The 22404-nt window shown below is 44.4% G+C and overlaps 1 protein-coding gene and 1 pseudogene across 1 annotated transcript in view; both read left to right on the plus strand.

Annotated features, from left to right (window-relative positions):
* The window catches only part of LOC136165152 (UL16-binding protein 3-like), a 58435-nt gene that overhangs the window by 10262 nt on the left and 25769 nt on the right, over window positions 1-22404 (plus strand). The window lies entirely within an intron of this gene.
* LOC136165147 (UL16-binding protein 3-like) lies at window positions 12098-15315 on the plus strand (annotated as a pseudogene).

Raw genomic sequence — 22404 nt, forward strand, 5'->3', positions numbered from 1 at the left:
CCAACCGATTTTACCTCTTTCTCTTGGTGCTAAGTGATGGAATCCCTGCAATGAAATGTTCAGCTACTTGAACAAGAGACCTCCACACATAGGACACTTTCTGTCTTCTAGTTTGTGAAAAATCAGACTCTTCTCTGTATGGCAGTCTCATTGTTGCAAGTGATGATAATGCAAGAAAAATACCATCTTCTATTACAGGACTCAGGGATTCTTTCTACGTTCAGAGAAACAACTTCATGGTATTTTCAAAAAAACAAAATATTATGCCTGAATGTCTCTTTTAGTCATTTTATTTCCTAATACGAATATTTAAGTCAGTATCTTGCTATTGCAAAAGACATAAATACTTCGTTTCTTTTTCTAATCAAGGCTGGAACTCGGATATTTCACCCGTTTTCCACCTTATGGGATTAAATCGAACTGATGATTGGGCTACCTTTATTGTGGAAGCAGAGAATAAGCACAACGTTCTTAAAGTAATATGCAGTCTAGCTGTCGATCCCAATCCTGATACCTGGATCCAAAGACATATCCTGGAACTTGTGCATTGAAATTGTTTTTTATTTCATCAAGATCTGCATCCTCAGTAGTGACTCTGCTGTGTTCCTCTATGCCTCCCCCTCTCTAAGGAGAAGTCAGACTTCACAGCACAGACCATGTCTGTTTTGAAAAGCAGATTTGTTTCCCCATTGACAGAGGATCATATTCAGAATAGATAATGAATTCCTACAAATAAAGAAGATAAATTGTAACTTTGTGGCCACTGATTGAGCTGTTTCCATATGGTGAATTGTTGTTCGCTCGCTAAGTCATGTCCAACTCTCTGACCTCATGAACAGCAGCACACCAGACTTCCCTGTCTCTCACTATCTCCGGAGTTTGCTCAAACTCATGTCCATTGAGTCGCTGATGCCATCCAACCATCTCATCCTCTGTTGCCCTATTCTGCTCCTGCCCTCCGTCTTTCCCAGCATCAGGGTCTTTTCCAATGACTTGGCTCTTCACATCAGGAAAGGAAAGTATTGGAGCTTCGTCTTCACCCTCAGTCCTTCCAATGAATATTCAAGACTCATGTCCTTTAGGATGGATTGGTTTGATCTCCTTGCAGTCCAAGCGACTCTCAAGAGTCTTATCTAGCACCACAATTCAAAAGCATCAGTTCTTCAGCACTCAGCCTCCTTTACAGTACAACTCTCATATAAGTGCATGACTACTGGAAAATCCATAGCTTTGACTGGACAGACCTTTATTGCAAAGTGATGTCTTTGCATTGCATGTCCTACCCAGCATCTTTCTTTTTTCTTCTCAAACCAATTTTACCACTTGACCTTGATGCTCAGTTTTGCTTTCTTATCACGCTTGTGTTCACTGGGGGATCACTTTTGATTTCCTTTAGGTACGTTTCCTTTGCTTTCACAACTTGACCAACTGCTTGGTGGAAAAGGCCTTGCTTCTGGCCTGTCTTGGCTTTTCACATGTCTTTTTGAAAAGCTTAACTATTTCTACCCTTGGATTTAAAGTGAAAGATGTGTGATTCTTCCTCTCACTCAGACATGTAGAGGCTACTATAAGTTTATTTCTTTCTTTTCTTTAGCTTTTCTACCAAGGAGCAAGCGTGTTTTCATTTCTTAGTTAAAATTAATTTTAACTTAATGGCTGCAGTCACCTTCCACATTGATTGTGGAGTCCAAGAAAGTAAACTCTGCCTGTGTTTCCAATTTTTCCCGTATTATTGCCATGAAGAGATGGCCCCAGATGCCAAAATCTTAGTTTTTAGAATGTTCAGTTTTAAGCCAGTATTTTCACTCTCCTCCTTCACCTTCCCCAAGAGGCTCTTTAGTTTCTCTTCGCTTTTTGCCATTTGGGTGGTATCATCTGCACATCTGAGGTTGTTGTTATTTCTCCCGGCAATCTTGATTCCAGCTTGGGAGTCATCCAGCCCGGCATTTCACATGATGTACTTGGCATGGAATTTAAATAAGCAGAGTGACAACATACAGCCTTGACATATTCCTCTCCCAATTTGAACCACTCCATTTTTCCATGTCCGGTTCTGACTATTGCTTCTTGTCCTGCATACAGGCTTCTCAGGAGACAGGTAAAGTGGTTCAGTATTCCTATCTCTTTAAGAATTTTCCACAGTTTTCTGTGATGCACACAGTCAAAGGCTCTAGCGTAATCAATGAAGCAGAAGTAGATGTTTTTCTGGAATTCCCTTAACTTCTGTGACCCAGTGAATGTTGGCAATTTGATCTCTGCTTCCTGTCTTTTGTAAATCCAGGGTGTACATTGGGAAGTTCTCAGTCCACGTACTGCTGTGGCCTAGCTTGAAGGATTTTGAGCATGACCTTGCTAGTATGTGAAATGTCCTGGTATGAGAGTTTGAACATTCTTTGGTATTGGAATGAAAACCAACCTTTTCCAGTCCTGTGACCATTGTGGAGATTTCCAAATATGCTGGCATATTGAGTGCAGCATTTCAACAACATCATCATTTAGGATTTTAAATTGCTCAGCTGGAATTCCATCACCTCCACTAGCTGTGTTCTTAGTCATTCTTCCTAAGGCCCATTTGACTTCACACTCCAAGGTATCTGCCTCTAGATGGGTGACCAGACCATCGTGGTTTTCCAGGTCACTAAGATCTTCTTTGTTCATTTCTTTTTTTTTTTTTTTTTTCTTGTGGATTTGTTTTTATTTTTATTGGGCTCTAGGGGATGGGATGGGGAATACCTCTGTAAGTTATGTCCCACTAGGACGATGTCCATTCTAACTTTCCTGGGATAGCTTTTGGAGCTTTTTCTTTTTCTTGGAGCCACTGCTCCTGCTGGCAGCAGCCTCTTCAGGTCCACTGCTGAGTGGCTCCTCCTTGGAAGACAATTTCCGTTTCTTCTTGGGGACCCTCTTGTTTTTATGACTCAATAGGGTAACTGGTTCCTCTTTGGGAAAAGGTTTCTTCCTCTTGGGAAGACTTCCAGTACCAGCTGTCTCTTCAAGATCACTACTAACTAGCTCTTCCTTGGAAGAAAGGAGGCATGAAGGAGGCAATGGTTCAGGCAGAGGAAGCGGCTGCTGAGATTACTAGGAAGTTTGAGAAACCAGAGAAGAAATGCTTGAAGAAGGAAAAGAAAAGGCTGGCTGCAATTGCCCTGGCTTCTTCAGAAAATATCAGTGCCCCAGAGGAGTGTGAGGAGACAAGTGAAAGACCCAAAAAGAAGAAAAAACAAAAGCCCCAGGAGGATCTTCAGGAGAATGGAATGGAAGACCCATCTATCTCTTTTTCCAAACCCAAGAAAAAGAAATCTTTTTCCTTTGTGCACTTCTTCTATTTTTGACACCCCCTTTTCATCTCTTCTGCTTCTCTTAGGGCCATACCATTTCTGTCTTTTATTGAGCCCATCTTTGCATGAAATGTTCCCTTCATATCTCGAATTTTCTTGAAGAGATCTCTAGTCTTTCCCTTTTTATTGTTTTCCTCTATTTGCATTGATCATCTAGGAAGCCTTTCTTATCTCTCCTTGCCCTTCTTGGGAATTCTGCATTCAGATGGATAGATCTTTCCTTGTCTCCTTTGCCTTTCATGTCTCTTCTTTTCTCAGCTATTTCTAAGGTCTCTTCAGACAATCATTTTGTCTTCTCGCATTTCATTTTCTTGGGGATAGTTTTGGTCAGCGCCTTCTGTACAGTTTCATGAACCTGCATCCATAGTTCTTCAGGCACTCTGTGTACCACATATAATCCCTTGAAGCTATTTGTCACTTCCACTGTATAATATGAGATTTAATTTAGGTCATAGCTAAATGGCCTAGTGGTTTTTCCTACTTTCTTCAATTTAAGTCTGAATTTTATAATAAGGAGCTCATGATCTGAGCCTCAGTCAGCTCTCAGTCTTGCTTTTGCTGACTGTATAGAGTTTCTCCACCTTTGGCTACAAGGAATATAATCTGTCTGATTTCAGTACTGACCATCTGGTGATGTCCATGTGTAGAGTCTTCTCTTGATTTGTTAGAAGAGTGTTTTTGCTATGACTAGTGTGTTCTCTTGGCAAAACTCAAAATAGCCTTTGCCTGCTTTTATTCTATACTCCAAGGCCAAACTTGCCTGTGACTCAGGAATCTATTGACTTCCTACTTTTCTTTCCAATCCCCTATGATGAAATGCTCCTCTTTGTTGGTGTTAGTTCTAGAAGGTCATGAAGGTCTTCATACAACTATAAACCTGTGAAAAGTTTGAACATATCCTGAAAAATCAACCTGACCAAAAAAATGCTGAGATACCCTCACATATTCATATAATTGACAGCCTTTTAAATAAGTCAGGATTAAGTGGTACAGGAAATGCAATTACAGGGATTTTCTTACATTGTTTGTAGGAACAAAATTGAATCATATATTGAGATGTATATTTCACTGTGTCTCAACAGTAGATTGTTGTCCATCCTACACAACAAACAACTACACAACAAACCCAATGTTAGTTCCAGATAGAAAATGTAAAGCCACGTGGATACAGCCATGAAAAGCCATGTAGATACTACAAAACCTCAGAGATATTCCAGGTTGCGATCCAGACCAGGGCTATAAATTGAATATCACAATAGTGAATCACACAAATTTTTCATTTCCCACTATGTATATAGTTTTGTTGACGCTGTCTGAAGTCTAAGTGTGCAACAGATTGATGACTAAATAAATAATATACAGAGTTTAATGAACAACACTGTGTTCCTAGTTTGAGCATCACCTGTGTCTTCACAAGTCAAAATCTTTTTTACGGGTGGAGGGTCTTGTCTCAGTGTCTATGGCTGCTGACTGATCAGGGTGGCGGTTCCTGAAGGTTGGGGTGGGCAGGGCAATTTCTGAAAAGAAGACAACAGTGAAATTTGCCACATCGTCTGACTCTTCCTTTCACAGATTTCTCTGGAGCAAGCAGTGCCCTTTAACAGTGTTTTTACCCACAGCAGAAGTTTTTTCAAAACTAGTTAATCCTCTGCGGTCTGCTGCTGCTTTTTTCACCTAAGTATATGTTATGTTCTAAATCCTTTGTTGTCAACCATCTTCATAGTTTCTTCACCAAGAGCACTTTCTGTCTCAAGAAGCCACTTTCTTTGCTCATCCATAAGAATGAAAATGAACTCTCATTCATTTCAACTTTGTGATGATTGTAGCAATTCAGCCATATCTTCAGGCTCTACTTCTAACTCTAGCTTACTAGTTATTTCCATTACATCTGCAATTATTTTCTCCAGTGAATTCTTGAACCCCTCAAAGTCATCTGTGAAGGTAGGAATCACCTTCTTCCAAACTCACATTAATCTTGATATTTCAACATATTCCCCTGATTCACGGTTTTCAGGGGACTCTATAATCATGAATCCACTATAAAGGGACGTTCCTGGTGGCCCAGTGATGAAGAATCCCCCTTGCAATGCAAGAAATAGTGGCTTGATACCTGTTCAGAGAACTACGTGTTCACAGACCTCAGATCCCACATGTCACCAAAGAACTAAGTCCTCCTGTTGCAATTTGTGAGCCCAGGCAACACGACTAGAGTCTATGTGCTGTGACGAAGGATCCTGCATGACCCAACAAAGATACGGCATGCCTCGATTAAGACCAATACAACCAAAATAATAAATAAGTAAATATTTTTTAAAGGCTATATCATTTTTTTTAAAAATGAATTCAGTGCAGAAATTTTTCAGTTGCCTTTGCCCAGATCCAACAGAGGAATAACTACATACACAGCTATAACCTATAATCTATTTCCTAAATAGAGTTGAACATCATAATTACTCCTTGATCCATGTGCGGCAAAACGGATGCTGTGTTGGCAACCATGAAAATAACATGACTCTCATTGTACTTCTCCATCAGATTCTTGGATGATTTGTCAGCAGTAATATTTTGAAAGGAATCTTTCTTTCTGAGCAGTAGATCTCAACAGTGGACTTGAAATATTTGGCCACCAATGTCGTAAACAGGTATGCTGTCATCCAGGCTTCATTGTTTCATTTACGGAGCACAGGCAGAACAGATTCAGCCTAATTCTAAAGGGCCTTAGAATTTTCCAAGTGGTAAATGACCGTTGACTTCCAGTAATCTGCTGCATTAGCCCCTACCAAGAGAAACAGCCTGTTCTTGGGATCTTTAAAGCCAGGCATTGATTACTCCTCTCCACGTATCAAAGTCCTGGCAGGCATCTTCTTCCAAAAGATGGATATTTTGTCTACACTGGAAATCTCTGATTCAGTGGAGTCACCTTCATAGATTCTCTTAGCTAAATCTTTTGGAAAACTTGCAGCAGCTTCTACAGCATGTCTAGTTACTACACTCTGCACTTTATATTATGGAGATTGCTTCTTTCCTTAAACTTCATAAACCACCCCCTGCTATCTTCAAATTTTTCTTCTGCAGGTTTTTCACCTCTATCAGCCTTCATAGAAATGAAGAGTTAAGGCTTTTATCTTGATTAGGCTTTGGCTTCTATCCAAACCCATAAAACTTTCTTCATATTAGCAATAAGGATGTTTTGCATTCTCAGAAAGAGACTCACAGACTTACTTAGACAACAAACTTCTAGTTGCTGGGTGTAGGATGGGGGAAAGAGATGGTTACGGAGTATGGAAAGTTCATGTACACCCTGCTCTATTTAAAATGGAGAGCCGTCAAGGGCCTAAGACATGGTGTGTGTGTGTGTGTGTGTGTGTGTGTGTGTGTGTGTGTGTGTATGGGGGAAAGAGATGGTTAGGGAGTATGGAAAGTTCATGTACACCCTGCTCTATTTAAAATGGAGAGCCGTCAAGGGCCTAAGACATGGGTGTGTGTGTGTGTGTGTACCTTTCTCTGTGTGTCCAACTCTTTCTGTCCTCATGGACTGTATCCTGCCAGTTCCTCTGTCCATGAAACTTTCCAGCCAAGAATACTGGTGTGTGTGTGTGTACCTTTCTCTGTGTGTCCAACTCTTTCTGTCCTCATGGACTGTATCCTGCCAGTTCCTCTGTCCATGAAACTTTCCAGCCAAGAATACTGGTGTGTGTGTGTGTGTGTGTGTGTGTACCTTTCTCTGTGTGTCCAACTCTTTCTGTCCTCATGGACTGTATCCTGCCAGTTCCTCTGTCCATGAAACTTTCCAGCCAAGAATACTGGAGTGGGTTGCTCTTTCCTTCTCCAGGGGATCTTCCCCACCCAAGGACGGAACCTACAACTCCGCTCAATGTTATGTGACTGCCCTGTCAAATGGGAGTGTAGGGAGAATGGATACATGTATGTGTACGGGTGTAGGATGTAGGGTGTAGAGTCCCTTTCAGTTGGAGTAATTGAAGCTATTCTGGGGAAAAGATACAAAGAGATGAAAAACCCACCTGCCACTTTTGAAGAGCCCAGAAGAAAAGCAGCATGCCTTACATGCCCCCAGCGCACAACAACACTTAACAGTTCAGCCAGTCACCTAAGCCATCCCTCTGACTGACCCCTGGGCACAGCCCTCCCCTCACCCCATAGAAGGAACCAGCTCGCCCCACCAGCTCGGGGAGTGAGCAAGCAAGGAAACTGTCATTTGTTCTCCCTCCCTTCTGCTGTAGCAGGAGCCCCAGTAAAGCCTTGCCTCAATTTCTTTTGATTAAGAAATTTATTTCTATTGTCTTTCCTCTGATTGATTAAGGAGGCCAAGAGCCTGGTGTGTAACATTTTCGGGACAAGAGACACATGGAGGCTGGGAGGAGGACTGGATACAGGCTTGGGTGGGGCAGCAACTTCGTAGGTTCAGGTGATGGATGTCTCAGGGAAAGACTCTCATGCATAGGCCTGGGGGACAGGCGCCTGGGTTTAATCTCTGGGAAGAGGCAACACGGGGAGCATGTAGTCCCAGTGGAGGAGGCTGGTGAAGAGACAAGTGACTGGGAGAGCAGGAGAAAGACAGAAGGACAGCGTTAGAGTCCTGGTCAGGACAGCCAGGTGGGGGAAGACGGGCCTCTCTGGACAGGCCTGGCCACCCCCACCCGTGCGTGCTCCTGGCACCTGGACACAGAGTAGACTCCAGGTGGGAGTGGAATCAACTAGGAGGTGATTGTAATGGGTGTCGACAACGAGCATCCTTCCAAGAACATGAAACTCCACCTGATTGCTCTTGTTACTTCCCTAAAACTCTGCTGGCATCCATTTCCACATCTATCAATAGGGAACCCAGCTTCACTCAGTGACAAGACATGAAATGGAGCACTGCCCGTGCTGAGGTGTCTGCACGACCCTCCGAGGTCAGGGCTCAGTCACCCCTGAAGCTAGCAAAGGCCAAGAGCCCCATAACAGAGGGGCCCTCTGTCACAGACGTTCACCTCTCAATGTCATTGGTAGACCCACTTCCCAAGAATTAGGAGGGCTTGTCAGTCCCAGCGAGTGATGGATGATCTCACTCTTCATCAGCGGATAGCCCTGAGACGTGAACATAAGACGCTCAATGCTCCTTGGACACGGCATAAAAGTAAACTATGAGGGGGAAGGAAATGGATCACACAGGCTACCAGTGCAGATCCCCTGGAGGAGAGCATTGCGGTCCACTCCTGTATTCTTGCCTAGAGAATCCCCATGGACAGAGGAGCCTGGTTGGGCTAAAGTCCATGGGGCGCTAGGACTCAGACATGGCTGAAGCGACTTAGCGTGCACAAACTCACCAGAGTAGAATAAGCTGCCGGAAGACACCGCCAGGGAGTGCCCGATGGCAGCGCAGGCTCCCTGTCTCCACGGGAACCTGGAAAATCGGTTCCGGCCTCAGTCCGCAAAATCTAATAAGCAGTTACTTTGGCCCACAAAAGCTCGAGGACTACTCTGGGACAGAAACTACTAAAACATATCGCTGATGACACTGCAAGAGATCGCAGAGTTTCCTGGCTGGGGGTGTTTTTTTGGGGTGTGGAGGGTGGGGGCTTGGGGGGAATCTGAGTCTTTGAAGAAAAGCGGGGCTTCCCTCGAAGCTCAGTCGGTAAAGCCTCTGCCTGCAACGTAGGAGATCCGGCTTCATCCCAGGGTCAGGAAGACCCCAGGGAGGAGGGTATGGCGACCCATTGAAGGACTCTTGCCTGGAGAATCCCCAGGGACAGAGGAGCCCGGCGCGCCACAGACCTCGGGGTAGCAACAGTCAGACACGAATGAGCGAGTAAACCAGCCCCACGGGAACGACGGGAGGCAGGAATGGGGAGGAAGGTTGAGGGGCCAGAAGGACCCAGAAGAGCAAGGAGACAGTGAGGGACACGAGGAGAAAGGAGTGAGTCAGTAGCGTGCGGCTACTGCCGGGCGTCGGTCACGCGGGGAGGAGGGTGGGGCGAGCCCTCTTATAAATATCTCCTGGCAAAACTGGACTTAACCAGTTTGAGTGTGAAGGACTGGATGGCTAGCCCCAGAGCGCGTCTTGTTTTCGCGGCTCTGATTCTAGTGGCTTTCTGGTTCTGTACGGCGCGAGGCGGTGAGTTCGGGGATTAACCTGCGGGGAGCGGAAACGGGGCCTTAAGAACCCAGAGGGATGGAGGTGTCCGAGGCGGTTCGGGGAGCGCCGCGGCGGGGTCGCCTCCTGCTTTTAAAGCTCCGCGCGCTCCTTTCTCGCTGGGCTTCTGCTCCCCGCCCCCACTATCGGCTGGTAGCCGTCTCCCGGCAGGGAAAAGACAAGATCTGGGTGAAAACCGAATCCCAGCAGGAAAGGAGGAGGGGAGGCACGGAGACCGTGAGAGCCAGGGCGGCGTCACGAAATGCTGCTGCCCGCCCCCCCCCCCCCCTTCGGGAATTCGGAGTCACTGAAGCGGGTGCAGGACGGAGAAGGCAATGGCACCCGACTTCAGTCCTCTTGCCTGGAGAATCCTAGGGACGGAGGAGCCTGGTAGGCTGCAGTCCATGGAGTCGTGAAGATAGGACTGAGCGACTTCACTTTCACTTTTCACTTTCACGCATTGGAGAAGGAAATGGCACCCCACTGCAGTGTTGCTGCCTGGAGCATCCCAGGGACGGAGGAGCCTGGTGGGCTGCCTTCTGTGGCATCGCAGAGAGTCGGACACGGCTGAAGGGATTCACCATCAGAAAGATGGCAGCCACTTCCGAGGGGCCGAACCCAAGGGGTTTATGGGAAGGCTGGGTGGAGTCTGCCACTTGGGCCGGGACTCCAGGGGCAGCGCAGGAGGGAGGGGCGGGGAGATGGGTGGAGTCTGGCCTAGGAAGCCTCCTTAGAGTCCTGCTGGGTTACAACTCTTTTTTCCATATCCCTCCCCATCCAAACAACCTCAGGACCTCCAACAGCTTCCCATCTGTGAAGGGATCCTAAACCTGCCCTCTGTCAGCTGGCACCCCATCCTCTTGCCTGAGAATTCACCCCAGCAGAAACCTCCCAGCCTGGCCCCCAGGACATAAAGCAGGAGAAATGGGAGAAGAGTTTCCCAAAGTGTGTGACACAGGGCACCCCCACTTCCACCCTTCGGTCCCACATTCAGATTCCCTGAGACTATGGAGACAGTGGCCTGTAAACAGAGAGTAAATCTGTTGGTCTGGACAGGCCATTTGTTGTCTGTGCATTATACACTCCACATTTGTGCTACAAGATCAGGCATAGACGACCTGAAAAAACCAAAAGAACCATGTGACTGCCCTGGGTCACACCACAGTAACAGATGACTCATCCCCTAGGGACTAGTGCAAGGGGTGCCTTAGCTGCATGTTGGGGAACCAAACACTTGCTCTATCCTACCTTGTAGGTTCTGAGTGGTGTGAATGTGAAAGGAGCGTGGGTCCAGCAGGTATGGGCTAATGTCCCCTGACCTCATCTGCTCTAGAGTGGCTTCCTTGGTCCATGGAGATATAGGGGACACTGCACGAAGCCTCAGGCATGAGCAGAGAATAGTGTGTGCATGCTAAGTCGCTTCAGTCATGTCCTACTCTTTATGATCCTATGGACTATAGCCCACCAGGGTCCTCTGTCCAAGAGATTCTCTAGGCAAAAAGACTGAAGTGGGTTGCCATGCCCTCCTCCATGGGATCTTCCCTCACCCAGCGATAGATCCCACATCTACTCCAGCTCCTACATTGCAGGCGGATTCCTTACCGCTGAGCCGAGGGTGCAGGCCCCAGAGAATAGTAGTCCTACAGCAATTCTGATGTCAAGCCTAGGCCACCTGCTGCTCTCTCTTATTTATTGTCTCTGGCCCTTCTTATGCCAAACCACAATATCACTCCAATCCTCTGATGGCTAGTCTATCTGAACTAATGATTAGGGGTTGATGAACCCAGATCAAGATGGACAATGTTGACATTTCATGACCAGAGGCCTCATCTCTACCAGCCCCCAGGACCATACCAGGAGTCACATTATATGGTGTAGTATTCCCCACTGCAAATCGCTTGGCCTTGCTTCAGGGGATAAAGGGTCTGTGTTGTGAACCTCCAAGTAAAATGCCATAGACGGCACATAGCACCTTTCTGAACACAGATACCTCTGATGTCACAGGTTCTCCTGGGTCATCTGGCCAAGAAGCAGGTCATCGTTCACCAAATGTCTGTGACTGCTTTTGTGCTAGGACAAGAGTTGTAAGAGAAAACTATCCTCTGCAGAGCCTGGATTATGTCATATGTACAATTATAGAAATCTATGGACTATACTGGGAATTAAATGGAGATAGGATAGGGATGACACTCCTGCAGTCCTGGAGAGGTTGTAGGTTGGTTCTCTTCTCTGTCATTTTCTCCAGGATATGATTTTTTTTACACATACTGTTGGGGGATGAAAGTCAGTGTCAGAATTGTGACCTTGGAAATCGCTTTTATGTTAGCCCTCACAGTAATTTACTAACTGTGAAGATTTTTCATTCATATTGCAAATGCAACAGATGTGAAATGTGCACTATGAGGATCAGTGAATGGGTGACACTCCTGTGGGCATCACATGGGACAGATGTGTATTCCTAACCACAGACCTCAGGCACCACAGTAATAACAGACGGCCAGGATGATGTTTCAGATTGCTGGATGTGATGTCAGTCCCACTCGAGGTCCTGATGAATGTGGGGGTGGCTTCTCTGCCAAGTGTACACTTACCCCAGTCACTGACCCTGTGGCTTCCAAAGGCCAGAAGGACTTGTGCACTCGCTGTGGTGATAAGAGGCCCTCCTTCCTGGCGCCTGGCATCTCTGTCTCTAGTAATGGATTCTGATTATAACCTGACTCAGTGCTGGATACTGCATATAGGATCTGGACATTTTGTTGGGATGTCTGCATTCAGCTTCCTGAATATCTAGCCTTGTGTTTGTCTCTGTTTTGTTTTGTTTTGTTTTCCTTTCATCATGTAGTTTTTTAACAGCACTCACTGCTCATCCGTTTGCCTCTAGAATCACCCTAGCATCGCACTCTCTGCAGTCAGGCCCGGCTATACTGGGACTCTAGTCACTTTGACCACTGCATCTACTTTGTTTCTGAAATAGAACACTCCACCTGGCATCAGCTCTTTCCACCTTGTCCATGCTTATTACTGCTGGAAGTCGACAGGAACACCATCTCCTACCACCATCGGTGACCTGCAGCAAAAGTCATCCTTCAGCTATGGGAGGTGCTTCTCATCCATTTTTTCCTCTCGGGCTCCGCATAACCTGGTGGACTGCACACCTTCCTATCCTTTCATACCATGTCCAGCCTGGCCGATTCACTTCTCTGGGTCTTTAGTCCCCTCCTCTACCACCTGCCTTGGAAGTTCTGTATTTTCTCTTTCATGCCATGTGGGCCAGGCCTTTCTCCAGGCTTCCAAGACCCTTCCTAGTTGTCGATCAGCTGCATCTCCCTGGCCTTGCTAAGTCCTGTGACCCCTAATTGTGAATTCTCCTTTCTGCAGCTTGGGGTTCTCTGTTGGCCTTAGGAGCAGAGTAGAGATAATTTCTTGTGGTTTCTCTGCTTGCTCAGCCTGTAGGTGGTGTTGGGGGACAGGGGTGCCTTCCTGCTCTGCCCACCCAGCCCTGCAGCTGTACTCTGCTCTCACATAAGTGGGGGAGGAGGTAACGGGTCTTCTTCTCCCAACCCTGCCCTCACCTGCGTTTTCCTTCACAGACGCTCACTCTCTTTGCTACAACTTCACCGTCGATTCTCAGCCTAGTCCTGGAGAGCCATGGTGTGTGTTCAAGGCCAGGTAGGTGGGAATGTTTTTCTCTCCTATGACTGTGGTGCCGCCAAGATTCAGTCCACCAGTCCATTGGGAGAAGAGGAGAAAAGTATGAACACTTGGGAAATACAGACAGAAACACTGTGAGTCATTGGGAACTTTCTCAAGGGGCAATTGTCTGACGTCATACTGGAGAAACACATGGCCAGAGGTGAGTTCAGTTCAGTTCAGTTCAGTCACTCAGTCGTGTCCCACTCTTTGCAACCCCATGGACTGCAGCATGGCAGGGTTCCCTGTCCTTCACCAACTCCCAGAGGTTGCTCAAACTCATGTCCATCGAGTCCAGGGGTGAGTTAGGAAGTCCACAGACTGAAGGAGCACACTGGGGGTTTAGCTGCATCCATTGTTTATGGGTGAAAAATTCCACTGGATATTGGTCCTTCCCTAGCAGTCCAGTGGAAGAAGTGGGCCTTGCAGGACAAACAGGGCCAGATTACCTGGGCTCAGGGGAGGTAGACCAAGTTGAGGCAAAGAATCTGTCAAGTCCAGCTGCTGAGCTCTTTTCTTTTCCTAGGTGTGTCAGGCCCTCTGACCCTGCAGGGCAAGATGACGTGCTGGAGTGAAGAGAATGGACACATCGGTGGATCCTGGCAGTTCGGTTTGAATGGCCAAATGTGCCTCCTCTTTGATTCAGAGAATGGACGCTGGAGCATGGATCGTTCTGGATGGAGTCATATGAAAGAGAAGTGGGAAAATGACAGAGCTGTGACCGACTTCTTGAAGAGAGTCTCCATGGGACACTGTCAGGCCTGGCTTCAGGATTTTATGGTGCCCTGGGAGGAAATGTTGAAGAGCACAGGTGAGATGAGCATAAGGAAGTGATAGTCCACGCAAGGTGATATGGACCCACCGTCTGTGTGTGCGTGTGTGTGTCTGTGTGTGTGTGTTTTAGCAAAGTGATCCATCTAAAGTGAGCTGTTCCTGAAACATGGATGGACCTAGAGAGTCTCATACTGAGTGATGTCAGTCAGAAAGAGAAGGAGAAATATCATGTGACATGCCTTATATGTGGAATCTAAAAAGAAATAGTACAAAGGAGCTTACAAAACAGAAAGAGACACAGATTTAGAAAACGAGCTTATGGTTACCCGGGGGGAAAGGAAAGTTAGGGACTTTGAGGAGGTCATGTACACACTGCTATATGTAAATGGATAACCAACCAGCTCCCACTGTATAGCACATGGAACTCTACTCAATGTTATGTGCCAGCCTGGATGGGAGAGGGGTTTAGGGGAGAAGGGGTACATGTATATCTATGGCTGAATCCCTTCATGGTTCACCTGAAACTATCATGACATTGTTAATGACTGTACCCCAATTAACAATGTTTTTGGTGTTAGTAAAAATAAAATAATAGAATTTTAAAAAATAAATAAATAAAGTGAGTTATTCTGGGGAGAACAATGACCTGGGGATGCTCTGTCATCCTCCTTCCTCTTCCACCCCCTGATGTCTCTTCCTCACAGCACAGGCCTTTGGACAACTGAACATGGATTTTTGCTGATCCCAAATCCTGTAGATATCTTTTTTACTTCAGGGATTTATTTCTCACTGTACCCTCTTTCCAGAATCTTCTTTTAAATGTCACCAGTCGTCCTTCTGGAAATCTGTCAATACCACCTCTGCTGTCAGCTCCTGAGGACTCCATCCTCATGTCACCGTCTCTGATGTCACAGCAGGAGTGAGTGGCTGTGTTGGAAACCTTGCTCCCCCATTAACTGTCAGAGCCCCGTGAGGACTGGTCTCCTCCCTTCCCCCCATCTCACCTGAGGATCTGTCACAGAGGCATCCATGTGATGGGTGCAAACTGCACAGTAAGGGTAACTGGCTCGGGGGGCTGAGGAGGCATCTGCCGAGTTTGGGGTCTGGACAAGGGCGTCACTCTTACTCTCCTTGCAGCATCACCGACCACGGTCCCCCCTACGGTGCAGCCCACGGCCACAGCCATTGATCTCACCACAGGGATCACCATTGGGGTTTCACCCAGTTTCATCATTATCATCCTATTTGGTGTCATTTACAAGAACAGGTACTGAGGGAAGAATTCAGAGGGAAGGCAGGGGCACAGGGCCTGGTGTGAGGAGGGGGAAGGTGAATCCCAGCCGACCCCTGCCCCTCACTGAATCTCCTCATCCTGGAAATAAGCTGGTGGATAAGACCCCATATCAGGGGGAGAAGCCAAGATGGCGGAGCAGTAGGACGGGGAGACCACTTTCTCTCCTAGAAATTCATCAAAAGAATAACTGAACGCAGAGCAAACTTCACAAACAACTTCTGGTCGTTAGCTGAGGTCACCAGGCACCCAGAAAAGCAGCCCATTATCTTCGAAAGGAGGTAGGACAAAATATAAAAGATAAAAAGTGAGACAAAAGAGCTAAGGATGGAGATCCGTCCCGGGAAGGGTCTTAATAGAGGACGTTCCCAGACACCGGGAAACCCTCGCTCTGGCGGGCCTGGGGGAAGTGTTTGAATTTCGGAGTTTGAATCTGACTGGGAGAGAAACAATAAATAAAACCCACAGATTATGAGCCTAAAAGCAACTCCCAGCAGAAAAGTACCCCAGACACCCGCATCCGCCACCAGCAAGTGGGGGCGAAACGGAGAGGAGCGGGCGGCATTACTGGGGGTAGGGTCTGGACCTGAGTGCCCTGAGGACAATCGGAGGGAACTTTTGTGAGTTCCCAGCTTGAACTGTGGGAGAGCAAAAGAGAGAGAGAAAATTAACCGGCCCGAACACACTGCCGGCTTTTAGCAGAACAAAGGGACCGAGATTCTGGATGGTCGACATCGGCCGGGAGGGTCGCGGCGAGACACAGGGCGCAGGCACCCGACCGGCGCGGGCGGGGACTGGGGCTGGGGACGCGGAGGGCAGAAGGCGCACGCACCGGACTGGCGCCGGTGGAAACTGAGGCTGGGACCGCGGAAGGGAGTGGGCGCGCGCACCCGGGGAGAGTGCGCCCATCAAGCGTCAAGCCCCTGGATGCCTGGACCGCTCTGACGGGGAAGGCACAAAGAGCAGGCGCAGCAGCTTTCTGTTCTGACCTTTAGCGGAACACCCGAGGGCTGGAACCGCGCGCAGCGCGGGGCGCACTCCATATAGAGCAGCCAGAGCCTGAGCAGCGCCGGCCTCGCCCCGCAGCGCGACAGAACTAGCTACCTGAATAAGAGTCCACCTCTGCCAGCCTATGTCAGGGCGGAAATGAGGCCCTGAAGAGACCGGCAAACAGAAGCCAAATAAACAAAGGGAACCGCTTCAGAAGGGACTGGTGCAACAGATTAAAATCCCTGTAGGAAACACTGACCACACCGCAAGGGGCCTGTAGATATCGAGAAGTGTAAGCTGGAACGAGGAGCTATCTGAAACTGAGCCGAACCCACACTGACCGCAACAGCTCCAGAGAAATTCCTAGATATATTTTTACCTTTTTTTTTTCTTTTTTTTTTTAAGTAAGAAAAAAAATTTTATTTTTTCTTTTTTATTTTTTCTCTTTTATTTTCCTTTAAAATTCTCTATTACTCCCCCATTACTCCTTAACTTTCATTTTCATAAATTCTTACAATTTTTTTAGTTAGGGAAAATTTTTTTTTTCCTCTCTCTTTTTTTTTTCTCTTCTTTTTTTTTTTTCTTTTTTTTCCCTTCTCTTCTATTTTCTATTTTTCTTTTTCTCTTATTTCTTTTAAAGTCCTCTAGTACTCCTCTACTACTCCTTAATTATTCACTTTCAATACACTATAACCTTACAAAGCAGAAAGGAAAAAAAAAGAAGAGAAGCCCTATTTTTAAACCAAACCTCATATATATTTCTAAAATTTTTTGGGGGGTGTTTTTTTTTGTTTTTAATATAGTATTTTTAAGAATCTAACCTCTACTCTAGATTTTTAATTTTTGTTCTTCAGTATATGATATAAACTGTGAACATTTAAGAATCCAGTATTCAGTTTCCATTTTTATTCAGGAGTGTGTTGATTATTCTCTCCCAATCTTGACTCTCTGTTTTCTACCTCAGAACACCTCTATTTCCTCCTTCCCCCTTCTCTTCCCAATCCAATTCTGTGAATCTTTGTGGGTGTCTGGGCTACACAGAACACTCTAGGAACAGACGACTGCGTAGATTTGTCTCTCTCCTCTTGAGTCCCCCTTTTTCTCCTCCTGCTCATCTCTATTTCCCTCCTCCCTGTCCTCTTCTTCATGTAACTCTGTGAACCTCTCTGGGAGTCCCTAACGGGGGAGAATCTTTTCGCCATTAACCTAGAAGTTTTATTATCAGTGCTGTATAGTTGGAGAAGTCCTGAGACTACAGAAAGAATAAAACTGAAATCCAGAGGCAGGAGATTTAAGCCCAAAACCTGAGAACACCAGAAAACTCCTGACTACATGGAACTTTAAGTAATAAGAGACCGTCCAAAAGCCTCCATACCTACACTGAAACCAACCACCACCCAAGAGCCAACAAGTTTCAGAGCAAGACATACCATGCAAATTCCCCAGCAACGCAGGAACATAGCCCTGAAAGTCAACATACAGACTGCCCAAAGTCACACCTAACACATAGACCCATCTCAAAACTCATTACTGGGCACTGCATTGCTCTTAGAGAAGAAATCAAGTTCCACACTCCAGAACACTGACACAAGCTTCCCCTAACCAGGAAACCTTGACAAGCCAACCGTCCAACCCCACCCACCGGGTAAAAACTCCACAATAAAAAGGAACCACAGACCTCCAGAATACAGAAAGCCCATTCCAGACACAGCAATCTAAACAAGATGAAAAGGCAGAGAAATACCCAACAGGTAAAGGAACATGACAAGTGCCCACCAAGTCAAACAAAAGAGGAGGAGATAGGGAATCTATCTGAAAAAGAATTTAGAATAATGATAATAAAAATGATCCAAAATCTTGAAAACAAAATGGAGTTACAGATAAATAGCCTGGAGACAAAATTGAAAAGATGCAAGAAATGTTTAATAAAGACCTAGAAGAAATAAAAGAGAGTCAGTTAAAAATGAATAATGCAATGAATGAGATCAAAAGCACTTTGGAGGGAACCAAGAGTAGAATAACGGAGACAGAAGATAGGATAAGTGAGGTAGAAGATAGAATGGTGGAAATAAATGAAGCAGAGAGGAAAAAAGAAAAAAGGATCAAAAGAAATGAGGACAACCTCAGGGACCTCTGGGACAATGTGAAACGCCCCAACATTCGAATCAAAGGAGTCCCAGAAGAAGAAGACAAAAAGAAAGGCCATGAGAAAATACTCGAGGAGATAATAGCTGAAAACTTCCCTAAAATGGGGAAGGAAATAGCCACCCAAGTCCAAGAAACCCAGAGAGTCCCAAACAGGATAAACCCAAGGCGAAACACCCCAAGACACATATTAATCAAATTAACAATGATCAAACACAAAGAATAAATACTAAAAGCAGCAAGGGAGAAACAACAAATAACACACAAAGGGATTCCCATAAGGATAACAGCTGATCTATCAATAGAAACCCTCCAGGCCAGAAGGGAATGGCAGGACATAATGAAAGTAATGAAAGAAAATAACCTAGATTACTGTACCCAGCAAGGATCTCATTCAGATATGAAGGAGAATTCAAAAGCTTTACAGACAAGCAAAAGCTGAGAGAATTCAGCACCACCAAACCAGCTCTTCAACAAATGCTAAAGGATCTTCTCTAGACAGGAAATGCAGAAAGGTTGTATAAACGTGAACCCAAAACAACAAAGTAAATGGCAACGGGACCACACCTATCAATAATTACCTTAAATGTAAATGGGTTGAATGCCCCAACCAAAAGACAAAGATTGGCTGAATGGATACAAAAACAAGACCCCTATATATGCTGTCTACAAGAGACCCACCTCAAAACCAGAGACACATACAGACTAAAAGTGAAGGGCTGGAAAAAAATATTTCACTCAAATGGAGACCAAAAGAAAGCAGGAGTCGCAATACTCATATCAGATAAAATAGACTTTCAAATAAAGGATGTGAAAAGAGACAAGGACACTACATAATGATCAAAGGATCAATCCAAGAAGAAGATATAACAATTATAAATATATATGCACCCAACATAGGAGCACCGCAATATGTACGGCAAACGCTAACGAGTATGAAAGAGGAAATTAATAGTAACACAATAATAGTGGGAGACTTTAATACCCCACTCACAACTATGGATAGATCAACTAAACAGAAAATCAACAAGGAAACACAAACCTTAAATGATACAATGGACCAGCTAGACCTAATTGATATCTATAGGACATTTCACCCCAAAACAATAAATTTCACCTTTTTCTCAAGTGCACACGAACCTTCTCCAGAATAGATCACATCCTGGGCCATAAATCTGGTCTTAGAAAATTCAGAAAAATTGAAATCATTCCAGTCATCTTTTCTGACCACAGTGCAGTAAGATTAGATCTCAATTACAGGAAAAAAATTGTTAAAAATTCAAACATACGGAGGCTAAATAACACGCTTCTGAATAACCAACAAATCATAGAAGAAATCAAAAAAGAAATCAAAATATGTATAGAAATGAATGAAAATGAAAACACAACAACCCAAAACCTATGGGACACTGTAAAAGCAGTGCTAAGGGGAAGGTTCATAGCATTACAGGCTTACATCAAGAAACAAGAAAAAAGCCAAATAAATAACCTAACTCTACACCTAAAACAATTAGAGAAGGAAGAAATGAAGAACCCCAGGGTTAGCAGAAGAAAAGAAATCTTAAAAATTAGGGCAGAAATAAATGCAAAAGAAACTAAAGAGACCATAGCAAAAATCAACAAAGCTAAAAGCTGGTTTTTTGAAAAAATAAACAAAATTGACAAACCATTAGCAAGACTCATTAAGAAACAAAGAGAGAAAAACCAAATTAACAAAATAAGAAATGAAAAGGGTGAGATCACAACAGACAACACTGAAATACAAAGGATCACAAGAGACTACTGCCAGCAGCTCTATGCCAATAAAATGGACAACTTGGATGAAATGGACGAATTCTTAGCAAAGTATAACTTTCCAAAACTGAACCAGGAAGAAATAGAAGATCTTAACAGAACCATCACAAGCAAGGAAATCGAAACTGTAATCAAAAATCTTCCAGGAAACAAAAGCCCAGGACCAGATGGCTACACAGCTGAATTCTACCAAAAATTTAGAGAAGAGCTAACACCTATCTTACTCAAACTCTTCCAGAAAATTGCAGAAGAAGGTAAACTTCCAAACTCATTCTATGAGGCCACCATCACCCTAATTCCAAAACCAGACAAAGATGCCACAAAAAAAGAAAACTACAGGCCAATATCACTGATGAACATAGATGCAAAAATCCTTAACAAAATTCTAGCAAACAGAATCCAACAACATATTAAAAAAATCATACACCATGACCAAGTGGGCTTTATCCCAGGAATGCAAGGATTCTTCAATATCCGCAAGTCAATCAATGTAATACACCACATTAACAAATTGAGAGATAAAAACCATATGATCCTCTCAATAGATGCAGAGAAAGCCTTTGACAAAATTCAACACTCATTTATGATTAAAACTCTGCAGAAAGCAGGAATAGAAGAAACATACCTCAACATAATAAAAGCTATATATGACAAACCCACAGCAAGCATCACCTTCAATGGTGAAAAATTGAAAGCATTTCCCCTGAAATCAGGAACAAGACAAGGGTGCCCACTCTCACCACTACTATTCAACATAGTGTTGGAAGTTTTGGCCACAGCAATCAGAGCAGAAAAAGAAGTAAAAGGAATCCAGATAGGAAAAGTGAAACTCTCGCTGTTTGCAGATGACATGATCCTCTACACAGAAAACCCTAAAGACTCTTCCAGAAAATTACTAGAGCTAATCAATGAATATAGTAAAGTTGCAGGATATTAAATTAACACACAGAAATCCCTTGCATTCCTATATACTAACAATGAAAAAACAGAAAGAGAAATTAAGGAAACAATACCATTCACCATTGCAACAAAAAGAATAAAATACTTAGGAGTATATCTACCTAAAGAAACAAAAGACCTGTACATAGAAAACTATAAAACACTGATGAAAGAAATCAAAGAGGACACAAACAGGTGGAGAAACATACCGTGTTCATGGATTGAAAGAATCAATATTGTCAAAATGGCTGTTCTACCCAAAGCAATCTATAGATTCAATGCAATCCCTATCAAGCTACCAACGGTATTTTTCACAGAACTAGAACAAATAATTTCACAATTTGTATGGAAATACAGAAAACCATGAATAGCCAAAGTAATCTTGAGAAAGAAGAATGGAACTGGAGGAATCAACCTGCCTGACTTCAGACTCTACTACAAAGCCACAGTCATCAAGACAGTATGGTACTGGCACAAAGACAGAAATATAGATCAATGGAACAGAATAGAAAGCCCAGAGATAAATCCACGAACCTATGGACACCTTATCTTTGACAAAGGAGGCAAGGATATACAATGGAAAAAAGACAATCTCTTTAACAAGTGGTGCTGGGAAAACTGGTCAACCACCTGTAAAAGAATGAAACTAGAACACTTTCTAACACCATACACAAAAATAAACTCAAAATGGATTAAAGATCTAAATGTAAGACCAGAAACTATAAAACTCCTAGAGGAGAACATAGGCAAAACACTCTCCGACATAAATCTCAGCAGGGTCCTCTATGACCCACCTCCCAGAATATTGGAAATAAAAGCAAAAATAAACAAATGGGACCTAATGAAACTTAAAAGCTTCTGCACTACAAAGAAAACTATAAGTAAGGTGAAAAGACAGCCCTCAGATTGGGAGAAAATAATAGCAAATGAAGAAACAGACAAAGGATTAATCTCAAAAATATACAAGCAACTCCTGAAGCTCAATTCCAGAAAAATAAATGACCCAATCAAAAAATGGGCCAAAGAACTAAACAGACATTTCTCCAAAGAAGACATACAGATGGCTAGCAAACACATGAAAAGATGCTCAACATCACTCATTATTAGAGAAATGCAAATCAAAACCACAATGAGGTACCGTTACACGCCAGTCAGGATGGCTGCTATCCAAAAGTCTACAAGCAATAAATGCTGGAGAGGGTGTGGAGAAAAGGGAACCCTCTTACACTGTTGGTGGGAATGCAAACTAGTACAGCCACTATGGAAAACAGTGTGGAGATTTCTTAAAAAACTGGAAATAGAACTGC

This window comes from Muntiacus reevesi, chromosome 3, assembly GCF_963930625.1.
Source record: "Muntiacus reevesi chromosome 3, mMunRee1.1, whole genome shotgun sequence".
Taxonomy (NCBI): Eukaryota; Metazoa; Chordata; class Mammalia; order Artiodactyla; family Cervidae; genus Muntiacus; species Muntiacus reevesi.